Consider the following 13428-nt stretch of genomic DNA (forward strand, 5'->3'; position numbering starts at 1 on the left):
ATAAGCAGTCTGTGTGCTCCGGCCCAGCAATAAAGGTTTAGGGGCTCAGGCCCTGGGCAGTACAGAATACTAAACAATCAAAGGGGCTTTGTTGTCCTGGCTCTAGTGGATGGCAGATAAATGCAGGCCTCCTGGCCTAGGTGGAGGGGCTGCCACCCAAAGGGTGGGGTTGGCAGCAGGAGGGTAGGGGGATCTGGACCCACCCATCTCCACCTAGTCCTAGCCCAGGGTTTGAACAGTGGCAGAGTGTTCTGCCATTGAGTCAGCAGGGAATCCAGCTGCAACACACTGACCAGGTTTCAGGCAGCCAGTCTGGAATCAGCTGTCCCTGGGCCACTTCCTCCCTTCCCCTTGGAGTGTACCTGGATCCGTGGGTGTCCTCAATTTCCCTGGGATAGATAGCCTATGACAGTCCCCGTGATTCCTCAGTGTTTTGGTTGGCTGGCGGCTCTAGCAGCTCAGGCCAGTCCTCAGCTTGGTGGGGCTCCCCTTCCGTCTCCAGCCTCAGGAGCGGGCAGAAGGCATCTGTCTCCTCCAGTATCTGCAGCCCAACTGGGCTCCAGGACCCGCCCTTTGTACTCCTGTGCCACCTCTTCACTTCTGGGGGGAGGGGCGGGCATGACCTGGCTCCACCCACCTGGGCTCAGAGAGTGGTTCCTCCCCCTCTGGCTAAGTGGGAGGCCACTTTGCCTCACTATAGACATATAATAACAGAAACATAAATAAAGAAGTTAGAGGGCTGGAGCATATAGCTTGTTCAAACAAGAGTCTATGAATCAGTCCCAAATCTTGTTAGCTAAGAACTATTCCAGTAGTAGCTTGCTTTCCTCATCTGAATCAATGATAAATGTAGTCCTGAATTCTAAATCTCCCATCAAATTCTGTTCTGTAGAGTAGTTACCAGTCTTGATGTACAAATAAACTATATATTTGGTATGGAAACAAATGTTGATTATTTTTAAAGATCTCTCTTAATTTTTAACCACTCCTATTGTAATCTCTGGAAGTGGTTAAAAAATTTTAAAAATTAAAAATGCATTATTGCCAACAAACCAGATTATTCACTGCTATTGCTTTCTTCTGCCAATAAAACCTAAGCAATAAGATTTTATGGAGACAACGTTGTTTTCATTGTGTATGTAATATACTGAGGGATTGTTATAACAGTGTTCTGAACGGTTCTGTTTCTTGGTACAATTTGACCACGTCAAGGCACATGAAGAAATAAGTGATTCAACTATTTTACAGGCCGCATTTAGAACATGTGAGGAGTCAGTTCTTCCTTAGTCTTATTCAGACTAAACATTTTAATAACACGCCACATAAAGTTCCTACTTGGGAATTTTAGCAAGGGAAAGTTGGTTTACAATGTACCACTTCCACCTTATAAAAATATATTTTATATCTTGTAAGGTTTGGTGTACTGTGCCTCATTTATTTATTCAGCCTAAAACAAGTGCCTGTATGTATGTTTGTTTTGTTTTAGCTGATAAAAAGAAATTAGCTTCAATTTATATCTCCATAAAAACAGTTTAAAGTCCTTGCATCATTTTATATCATTTTAATTGGGCTAAGATCATTTGAAAATTCAAAGCAGCTGAGGGAACAGTTTTTTGCAGCCAGAAGAACTTGAGAGATGAGACTGTGGTTCCTTTCTCAGGCACATTGAATAATCACAATAATTAGCTGTATATTTTTGGAGGTTTCTTTCTTTTTTTTGTTTTTTGTTTTAAACACAGAAGACGAGGGATGGGATAGTGGTCTCCTGGATTATGTGAGAATGAAAGAGTAAATGTCAATGTTGGAAATGGGGAGCTGTTATCTTCTCTTACTCATTGCAGGTCACAGATTGTCCTCTTTCTTGTGAAACCTACAGGAAGGGATTTTTTACCCAGAAATCCCTGTGAGGATTTCTTTGTAGAGATTCCCCTCCTCATCTCTTAGGGAGAGGTTTTGAGAGGCTTGGCTCCCTACACCTTTTAGTGGAAACCTACCCCCTAAAGCTGAGAAATCCTGGAGGATCTGCAGGAGGCCAGGGCTATCTGCATAGATGTCCTATGTTCAGCAATGGCTCTGAAACTCTCTCCTCCTGCTAGTATAACTCCACTGGACTCCTCACTAAGTATGGTGGCCCGCAAAGATCTTGAGCCAGAGGAGGGGATTATGGAGAAGTGAATACAGACTGAGGCTGTATTGTCCTTTCTGACTAATTTTCATGGGGCTGGAAGAGTGATGATGTGTTTGTGTTGTCTTTTTCTCCCCTTCTACTGACTCCATCTCCTCCCCTGGATTCTGTGAAGAGGGCATGTGGAAGGCGTCAGTTTTGCTAAGCTCCTTCTGCATGGAGGAGTCCTCCATGCATGTATTTCTGCGGGAATGTGATCTGGCCACAAGCTAGATTTAATGTAGCAATTAAACAGTCTCACTGAGCAGAATTCAGTTTTTTTTTAAAACATACTAGAGAATTCCTAGCAAATTGTGTGTGTGTGTGTGTGTGTGTGATATAGTCTACACCGATCTCTACACACACACACACACACACACCATTTCCTTAACCAATAAAAATCAACCTTGATTTACTGTTTTAGAATACTTTTCAGTGATCTAATATGTGCTAATAATTTTTTTCTATTGGCTGTTTTTTGATTTGCCTTTTGTGTTCTTGTGGTTGTCCATCTAAAGTTTTTTTTACTACTCAGCACTTCCAATAGGGTATGGAGGAGGAAGAGGGGTTTTGTCTAGATGGACAATGTTTCAATCTGCAAAGGGGTCAAATGTTTTCAGAATTTCGGGTCAGATGGTCAGCTGGTTTGAGGATCTGGCCATTTTTTCAATGAAAGTCCACAATTGTGAAGTCTTTAAGAGGAGCTATGAGAAATGTTCTGTAGTAACTGGGATTCCAACTAGATAACAATGGTTTGTTAGGAATGTTTATGCAGCATTGGCACAAAACAACCTTTGTAAAAAATATAAGCACCATAGGAAATGTGCAACAACTATATTCTTGGCACCATCATCTGCATGGGAAGCTGGGAGAGGAAAACCACTACTTGTTGAGGCAGAAGGTAGGTGGGTAAAGAAGAGCTTAAGATTAAAAAAAAGAGTCACTTTTTAGGGACATGAGCTAAGAAATGTACACAGGACCTACAAGAAAGAGGAAAGATTCCAAATCAAAATCAAATGATTGTGGTTTTTCTTCAGAGTGGAGAAGTGTACAGCATACTCCTGACTCCGGTTGGGCATTGAATCAGAAACGTTAATAGAACACACACACTGTTTGCAGCTTGTGTAGTTTAGGTAGTTAAGCAGTTCCTTATCGGAACAGTACTGGCCTGGGCAGGTTCACTAGTGGCTTTAAATGATTTGGATTTTATTGTTCTATACATGCTGCTCTATAGGGGTTAGCAAGTGATCCTTTGTAAAGGAGTGGGGAAGATGGAAATTCCTGCCATTTCTTAGAGTCAATATTGACCAGCCCTTGTGTGGAGGACAGGGGAAAGGATTCCGTGAACCTTTCCCTTCTTGTGTGTCCCACACAAGGGCAGGGACAACTACATTGCACTCAGGACAAGCTCCCTTCATGTTGCCTTGTGGGGGCAAATCATCTAACAAAGAGGCAGGAAGAGGTGAGAGACCTATGCTTTCTGCCAGGCACTAACATTCTCTGAAAGCTGCATACTAGGGAGCTAGGAAGACTGGGCTGAGGGACTGTGAATATGCACTACACCCCACATGAGGCTGGTCCTGGAAAGAATAATTTAGCTCCAAATGTTTTTGCTCTATTGCTCTAAATGTTCAATAAATTTCCAAACAGACAATGCTCTTATCTTCTCTCTGTTTTTCTTTACTTTCATTTGCTAAATGTACTTATGCATGTATTAAGACTTTCAGTAAGAAACCATAACAACTTTATAGACCCCAACAAACTTATGAACAGTGCTACATATTTCTGTATGCTAGTAGATGGTCTTCTTTATATTAACTACGTACATATACAACACATGCATGTAGGGCTAGATTTGAAAAGGTATTTAGTTGCATAAAGGTGCAGATAGAGGCCTAGTGTGATGTACAGAAGTGCCTAGGCAGGTCAGGTGCCTAACTCCCAATGATTTCCAATTACTGGATTCAGAAAAGGATTTTGATTATACTGATATGTGCAGAGGGATTTTGTTGCAGTTGTCGGTGCTGCTTTGCATTTTCTAAGGTATGTTAATGCTGTTTTTTAAACTTTCTATTTATTGCCTTTGCTTTGGTAGAAGTATACATAAACGTTCAAATGCAAATGAGAAACTGGAAAAGGAAAGGCAGTAAAGCAATGAGAGAAAATTCTGAAATGTATGAAGCAGCTTCAAGAGGAAACGTTTCACTGAGGAAACGTTTCACTGATGGGGAGGGGATCTCAATCTCAACAAGTAGCTAGATTGCCACTAGTCAGATCCAAACAATAAGTTAAAAATATTTTATATTTACATGTAAAATCAATTAAGGCCAGATACTTTATAAGGACCAGATCTTGGTCCCCTTGCTTGCAGTAAATAGCACCTTCCTTCCATTAGCAGTCCTAATAACTTTAGTGGAGCTGCTTGTGGAGTAGACTGTTACTCATTGTGAGTAAAGGGATAAGACTCTCACCCTAAGAAAATACTCTTGCGTGTGTGTAGCCAACTGTTTTTAATTTCCCAATAAATAATGTTCCACCTGGCTTTAGCTGGGATACTTCACTTGGTTTGCTTTTCTCTTGTTTATGTTTTGCTGTTATCCTGGATTACCCCAACGGGTAAAAAAGTGAGCTCTTTCTTTCAAAGGTTGTGTTGGAAAGTAATTTGTAGGAAGTTACTGCAAGCGTTGGCACTTTTCCAGCTCACCACCTCTGAAGAGACTGCTTTCTCTTTGATGCAAAATCCTACTTCTTATTCCCTGAGGGTTATTTTATTTTAAGGTGTTTTTTAAATCTGAAGGTCTGAATTTTATATCCTTGTGGTTAGGAAAAAAAGACATTTACTAGGGAGGCAACTTGTTGTGACCTTAGGTATTGGGCCAACTACAATAGAAATGCACTTTAAATCTTTCTTACTATATAAATGACACTTAGAGACACTAAAGACTATCTCTTGCTGTATTTGCCAAAACTATACCCTTTTATTCTCAAAGATATGGAGGTAAAATGTAACTTTTCTCTTTAGAAACTGGTTTTGTAGTCTGTACTTATTCAGTGAAAGTTGTGCATGGCTAAAGATGACAGGCTGTAATATTGGGTCTGATTATAACCCAAAGATCACTATGTTGAGGCGTCCCTATGAATATAGCTTCCCCCCACGCAGAACTGAGGGTGAAGTTAGTCATGCAGCAGCACTCCTCCATGTTTTCCTGGATCTATGGCAGGCCTGCAGTGGGTCCTGATATGCGTGTGTGTGTGCGTGGCAGAGGGTACAGTAGAAAATGCAGAGGAGGTGTGGAAATACCATAGGAGGGACCGTGGGGATATGCATTGTACCCTACACCAGCCTCATGGAACCCAGGACCACAAATGAATACCTTTTTCATGGACAGGCCCCCTCCCTGCTCTGTGGTGAATACCTGCCTTCTAAGGGGGTTCTCTGGCCAGGCCTGGCCAGGGAGTGGCTGGCTGTGTGGTTCTATTGGAGCAGGAGGCCGGAGCCTGAGTGCAGATGCAGAGCCTTCGCATGGGTGGCCCTAGCCTCCCACAGATCCCCCAGGAGTTGTGGGTGGGCTTTGTTGCTTCATCGGTGGAAGTAGTGGGCAAAGCCTGTCCCTCTGGTGGAACAATTAGACTGGAAAAACTGAGCAGAGATCTTGCAGAGACTCTCTCTCTACTTGTTTAGATTCCCTCCCTTGTGTTTTTCCTGTAGGAACAGATGATCAGGCTCACAGGCAGGGCCAAATTCTGCCCAGACTTACATCGGGCAACTCCTCTGCCTTTGGTTTGGATTGCATGGGTTTTGAATACAGGCAGAATTTAGCCCTAAATGTTTTATGTCCTGAGTTTGAGCCATGAGTATAATTGACTGTATTTTAATGAAGGGTTACGTGGGCCCCTTTTATCTTAAGTAGAGGGAACCAGAACATTTCTGAATCAACTAATTAAAAAAAGATGTTTAATCATTAACCCCAAATTAGACCAGTGAGCCACTGAGGGAGGCATATCTGTCTTTCTGTGGTCTGCTGTCAGGAAGGGCTAGTTTATGACAGTACTCTTACATCATTTGAAAGTCAGGTTTCCGACCTTGTTATCAATTGGTTCAGAAAATAAGACACACACACCCCCCGCCTAAAAAGTGCATTCTCCAGCACTGTCTATGACGCTTCCAAGAATTGATAGTTGCCACCCATGCTTGTGAAGTAGGTGGATGCTTCACCATCCCTCCAATCCAGGTAGAGCCATCTGTACTTAAACGCTATTTCCCCCACAGTCTTTTCCCAGTTCTCCTTGTTGTGAGTTTGAAAACTGATCATCACTTCTTGGCAAGATTTTATTCTGTAGTGTAGAGACCTCTAATGGCTGAGTGCAAAGCTAAATTCTGCATGACCTCTTCCCTGACAAATGTAATGCTGAAGCTTTGCTGGTGCTCAGCAAACACGGAGGATAATTTTGAATGGAACTGGTAGCCAGCAGTTATGTGAAAATGAGGACAACGTAGTCCTGGCACATATCTGAAGGTGGTTAGCAGTAGTCTGTGCATTTTGGAGTCTGCAGAGGTTGGACACAGACACACCCTAGAAAAGGGGGCTGTAATAGTCAAGGTCAAGAGATGGAAAAGGAACAGATCAGGATTTTAGCACAGGTGGAGATGTGGCGTATACATATTGGTACAGAGATGGTGCCTGGCAGATGATATAAGGGCCGAGGAAACAATTGGGAAACTGTCTGCATGTCTGACTTCAGTACTTAGAAAGATTGTAGAATCAGGGACCAAGGAGTAGAACAGTTGATTGGGTACAGACTGATTCTAGACATTATGGAAGAATTTTCCTGAAAGGAAGTTGTGCTGAACATGTGATTGCTTTTCTTTGGAGAAGGTGTGAGAGCAGATAAGGACAAAGCACATCACAGGGCTTATCTGGACCTCAAGAATCCTTTTGACACAGTACTGCATTCTAAAAAGGTACAGTACTGGTAAATTACTGGCATGGAAACTGAGACCAAGAGTGTAAACAGATGGTAACAGATCTGGTAAGAGGGAGCAGGTGAGCAAAGGAGTGCCCCAGTGACTGGTGCAGCGCCCAGTTTTGTGCAATCAGTGGAGCTCTCCCTCACTGGAAGCTGACATCTTTTGAAAGTGGTTCAGTGTCTTTCCCATGTTGTTTTTGGAGTGAAGCTTTATTCTTGGCAATATGACATTCTAATGGCAAGATGAAGCAGCCGCTCTGTGGATCCCCACTTCCAAAATACCTCAATCGTTATGGTCTGGGACTTTCATTAGTGGCAGCCCAGAATGTATGAAATTTAATGAGGAAACAGGCTCTGAAGAGAGGGTGCCAGACTGCCCTTAAAAATTAATGAAAGTGGATAAACTTAAATAAGATTCAGGTTCAGTTTGGTTCAGGGAGTGAGAGAGCTTTGGCAGGTTGTTATTGAAGATGTAACCAGATAACCATGAGAAGAAATTAAGAACATTAAATTAGGTGTATTACAAAAGGGAGATTAAGCAGGGATGTGACTGAGTTGGTTTGTTGTATGTATTGAAGCAGACAGGTAAGAATGATGGGCTTATGCCTAAAGCACAGGTCTGAGAGTGAGGAGAATTCAATTCTGCTCCTGCTTGTCAGGCAGACTTTTTCTGTGACATTGAACAAGTCACATAACCTCTCTGAGCCCCAGTTTCTCTTCCTGTAAAATTAGGATAGTTTTTTCCCTAACTCACAGGCTGAGTCTTGATTCATTTATGTTTGAACAGCAGGCTGTGCTTCACTGAAAGAAGGTGCAATATATAGTAAAGGCAGAGTATTGTTATATTTGAAACTCTGAAGTCTGGTCTACACTAAAAAGTTAGATTGACCCAGCTACATCACTCAGGGGAGAGAAAAAAAATCCACACCCCTGAATGATTTGGTTAAGCCCACCCAACCCCTGGTGTAGATAGCACTAGGTTGATGGAAGAATTCTTTCAACCTAGCTTCCACTTCTCAGGGAGGTTTGCACCACTGTAGTGTTTCAAGTGTAGATAAGCCCTGACTATAGTCTATGTGGAAGACAGAGAATTATTTGAAAGGGTAACCAGGTTCCCTGGTGTAAAATTGTACATTCTGTAGTCTGAAACCACAGGAAACTTGTCTGGTTTCATTAAAAACTCAAGCCACATTAACACATGGATACCATGGAGATAGGCACATTAGAAAGTCCCAATCTAGCCAGATAAAAATGTTTACAAATCTTTCAAGGGAACATGGGCTCAGTTTCAACTGAAATTGGTCTGATTTTTGGTTTGCATAGAAACCATGCAAAATTCGTAATTTTCACATATTTTGACAAAAAACGGGGGTGGTTTTGGCTGAGTTCTGTTTAGAGTTTTTGAATTTTAAAGGAAAATTTAGGAGTGCAAATCCATGTGCATTGAAACCATAGAAAATATTTCTTGAAGTGCTTCAAAGCAAAATTGAGTGCTGAGTAAGCAAAATTGTATAATTTTTTTTTAAAATAGCTATGAACTGAAGCTGAGAGAGACCAGACATGTGGAAAATTAATGGAAAAACTTCTTTAGGAAGAGAAATTCATTTGTGGGACAAACTCTAGGAAAGTTTGCAGCAGAAGCTGCAGTTAAGGTAGGCAATTTTGAAACTATTGTATAAGCATTTACAACAAGAAATTGTCAATTGGTGATGAGTGGGCCAAATCTGAAAAAAATTACACTCCCCCTGAACTTTGAAATATTGTCTCATCCAGGTCATTGCTGAAGCAGACTGGTGGGATAGCTCTTGCATTTCTGTACTATGAATCAAGAGCTTCAAGTGGTTCTGTTTTGAAAAGTGTTTGTGTAAAATGGCATTGGTTATGTTTGTTGTCTCAATTATTTACATATCAAAATGCTCAGCTTACACATGAAAAGATGTCTTTTTCTAGCAGTCAGTCTTGAAAATTCAACATGGGGACTGAGAGTTAAGATGAGGTCTTTTCTTCTTGTGTATCACCATCTGTAATAAAAGTTCTACTCCTCAAGTAGACTCTCCATTATACCTAAGAAGGCCTACTAATAGGAGTCTTTTTCCTCATTGACTTTAATGGACTCTAAATCAGACTCATTATGCTTCTGGAACACCTGTGCATACTGATTACTTCCATAGATTCGCACAGGTTTGTAGAACTGAATAGATTTGGTAAAAGGGAATAGAACAGTTTGCTTCTTGTTCAACATTTGTGTTTGTTCTGTAGGCCTCACAGGATTGAGGTGCAGTAAAAATTTATATTTGTTACTACAGTGAGCTTATATGACTGAACACTCAAGGAATGGTTCTTTTAATAATAAGATGACTTTTTTTACATAGTAACTTTTTGAGGTAGAACTGCACTTTAAGTAGTCAGGGCTCTCAGTCTAGCATATTTCCTAAGCATTTGATTCTCATGAAAAAATTAAGACATAGTTTTGCTGTGTGACCAGATTAAGAAAGTATTGCCTTCACCAGTCAATACAAACTTTCACAAACAAAGTTTAATGTTTGCTTTCCTTGATTAGCATGACATCTCTTTGCATGCATGGAAAATAGTCTGCTAAACAGTGTAAGATTTTTATGAACATCTGTTTTCAATGTGTGTATTTTATTGTTAGAGTTGGCACAAACAGGATCAGAAATGCTGAGATGGGGGAAGCTCACTCCTTTGTACAGTTGCCGTGCGTTGACTGCGATGACCTCTGATAACATGACAAGTTTCAGAAATGGTAGAAGATATTGGATCATAGGCCCATCAAATCAGTAGGAGTCATCCATGATGCCAAAACAAACAAGACATGAGAAGTACTAGATTTTATTGTTGTAAATATTTTTCCAGGCAGAAAAGACCTTGATAGATGCTAGGTGTTTTTCTTTTGCTGAGTCAATCAGTTTACACCAAATTTTTCTTTGTTTCGTGCAGAGGGCGTACTATATCTTTAAATGTTGAGGCCAGCAGAACTTAAAGGGCAGCTTTGAGGCTTCTTTAAGTTGTGTCAGGGGCCAAACCAGTTTCAGGCAACCCCAGAAAATCCTCTGTGTTCTCTCCCCATTAAGTGCACAAGCAGTATTCTGGCACACCTGAGAAATAGGCCCAAAGAAACCATCAACTGGTGACTGACTAATAGTCTCTGGCTTCACAGTGTTTGCCCTAGTGTCTTATTGCTTAAATACACATGGAAAAAGTGCAGGGTTTGGGGAAACTTTACAGAGATCTGCATCCTCCCCTCCCCTGTACTTTGCAGAGCACAGCTCTGTGGGAGCTCCCTGCGTGCCACTGCAGAAGGGGTAATGAGGGGCAGGAGCTGGGGTCAGCGGATATAAGACTACTCAGGTCCACCATCCATTCAGTCTTCAGGGAGTAGAGTAGCTACAGAGAGGTTCTGTTGCCAGCTGGGCCTAGAGGGAAGGATTTGTTGCCTCAGCCTCCATAGGTCTCCACAGAATAAAGCGCTGTTACTTGAGCAGAAGATAGGATAGTAATGAAGGGATTGCGCAAGTGAGTATTGTGAAAATATGCTCTGGTGTGATCTAGTAGAGCAATGTTTTATTGTTCATAGATTTGAAGATCAGAAGAGGCCATCCTGATCATCTAGTCTGATCTCCAGCACAACACAGGCCATAGAATCTCATCTAGTAACTTCTGCATCAAGCCCACAACTTCTGTTTGCACTATAGCATGTTTTCTCGAAAGACACCCAGTCATATTTTGGACCTAAGGCCTGGTAAAGCCTTCAAGGCCTTACATCACTTTTTGGCGGGAAGAGACTAGCACATGTATGTCAGTTTTCTGACGTTTGTGTTATCTGAACTTGTATTTCATTTCAGTAAATCAACACGCGAATAGGACTGTGAGTCTCCATTCATGGCCAGTCTTAGCCTTCTTGTATACACAAAACTCTCATTCAACTTCACTGGAAATTTGACTGCACAAGAAATGTAGGATTAGGCTTCTAATTATTAGTAAGCCTTGTCCTTATAGGAGCCAGAATAAAGCAATATACATAGAGTCCATGAGGCAGACCGTCAGAGTCCCAGACAGCAGGGTCTGTGCATAAGCAAAGGTGGAAGAAATGCTGATGTGATCAGGATGGTATGACTCTAAAATTATTATGGGACTGATGATTTGGAACATTATAATTACTGTATATAGTTTCAAGTATCAGAGGGGTAGCCGTGTTAGTCTTCTTCTGTAGAAGCAGCAAAGAATCCTGTGGCACCTTATAGACTAACAGACGTTTTGCAGCATGAGCTTTCGTGGGTGAATACCCACTTCTTCGGATGCAAGAAGTGGGTATTCACCCACGAAAGCTCATGCTGCAAAACGTCTGTTAGTCTATAAGGTGCCACAGAATTCTTTGCTGCTTGTATATAGTTTGAATGAGGTCACCTTAGCAATAATTAATAATACATTTTAACGTGTAAATGCCCATGCTTGAACATCTCTGGGGATGCTCTGAGCAGTTGTGTACCCTACCCTTGGTTATTTGCTGGCACAGCTTAGGTCATTTAGCTGTCTATATGCCTGTTTGAGTCTGTAAAACAGGTTCTTCACAGCCCCCGTTAATAGTACATATACCGTTATGAGTGGAAAAAAGGAAGTTCATGTGGGGACTGGGCTGCAAATCGGGTCCAGCGCTTTCAGAGATGCTGGGGGGAGCATGCGCTCTGATAACTCTTGCCACACCTTTGGGAAAAGCATACCATGCTCCTAAAGCCACTTCCCAGTGTGCAGAGGAGTGGGGCCAAGAATGACCCCCGTTCCACCTCTGTGTTTCCTTTCTGGGATGCTGAATGCTGTCTGCCATGCTACCCCCCATTTTTGTACTCAGGAAGGCCCTATTAACACTGCTCTTGTGTGGGAGCGTAAAGAGCAGGGAAGGAGTTCTCGGCACCCTCCCCACACTTCCTGCTGTAATGCACCTGCCATAGAGAACTTGACCCTAATTTTTTATAACTAACACAGAATTTTTCTCATTTCCACACAAACAGAAAGCAAACGAGGGAGACAGAATGTTCAAGTATATATTAACTGTGGGCTTGTCTACACTACCCTCTGGATCTGCAGGTAGCGATCGATCCGGGGGTGAGTGTGATTTATCGTGTCTAGTATAGACATGATAAATTGACCACTAAGCACTCTCCCGTTGACTCTGGTACTCCACCAGAACAAGGAGCGCAAGCGGAGTGGACAGTAAATAGATCTATGTACGTCAACTTCAGCTACGCTATTCACGTAGCTGAAGTTGCGTATCTTAGATCGACCCCACACGGTAGTGTAGACAAGCCCTTGGATGTGTTCACATGATATCATCATCTTTTGAAAGTCTTCTGTGGCTTCAAGGGGTGAAGGGCACATTATCCCACTTGCTTGAAACCTAGCTCTAGGGATAAAAGAAAAGCATAGTCTTTAGTTTGGTGGCATTAATTGTCTTAAATTAAATATTTGACTGAGATAAGATGTTGCATTTGAAAATTCTGTGTCATGTGGATGGCAAGTTTCATAATTATGGCCATGTCTCCACTTACTGTGGATCGAAGCTGTGGTGATCAATCCACCGGGGGTCGATTTAGCGGGTCTAAGACTAAATCGACCACTGATTGGTCTCCCATTGACTTTGGTACTCCGCTGGAACGAGAAGTATAGGGTAAGTTGACAGAGTTTCTCCCGTTGCCCCAGCGTGGTATAGACACAGCAATAAGTCGACCTAAGGTATGTTGACTCCAGCTACATGAATAGTGTAGCTGGAGTGGGGGAACTTAGGTCGACTTAGCCCCGTAGTGTGGACCTGTCCTATGTGATTGTCAGAAATTAGAATTGTGCTCCTTAAACAGGATCACTTCCTTAATGTGATGGATAGTTACATGATCTGTTGAAAAGTAGAATGCTTTAACATTGAACTCTGGAGCTGTTTTTGTTCTGAGGTTCTGATCCGACTCCCATACAGCTCAATGGCAAAACTCCCATTTCAACAGTACAAGATCAAGCTTTGAGAGTATGTAGCATGTAGATATCCCAAAGCAGCAAAAAGCTTTGCAAAACACTAAACAAAATGTAATAAAGAGAAATAATAGTAATTCAACTGGTCTGTTAGTAAATTTAAAAAAATAATAAAGAGAAAAGCTTGGTCTTTAAGGAAGAAAATTGTGTGTTTGAGAAGTGATGTATAAGTGTTAAATTTCCCACCGAACAGGATAAAATTGTGCATCTGGAAGGATTTGAAATCAAGAAAGAGTGTCTGAATAGAGTTAAGAGGACGC

General features: G+C 41.8%; 1 long non-coding RNA gene across 5 annotated transcripts in view; it reads left to right on the forward strand.

The window, feature by feature from the left end:
• The window catches only part of LOC123372412, a 375513-nt gene that overhangs the window by 39627 nt on the left and 322458 nt on the right, over window positions 1–13428 (forward strand). For all 5 annotated transcript variants that reach the window (XR_006580273.1, XR_006580270.1, XR_006580275.1 and 2 more), the window contains exon 3: window positions 8664–8784. This is a non-coding gene — a long non-coding RNA (uncharacterized LOC123372412). The remainder of the gene's footprint in view (window positions 1–8663; window positions 8785–13428) is intronic.

This window comes from Mauremys mutica, chromosome 6 (assembly GCF_020497125.1).
Source record: "Mauremys mutica isolate MM-2020 ecotype Southern chromosome 6, ASM2049712v1, whole genome shotgun sequence".
NCBI classification, from domain to species: domain Eukaryota; kingdom Metazoa; phylum Chordata; order Testudines; family Geoemydidae; genus Mauremys; species Mauremys mutica.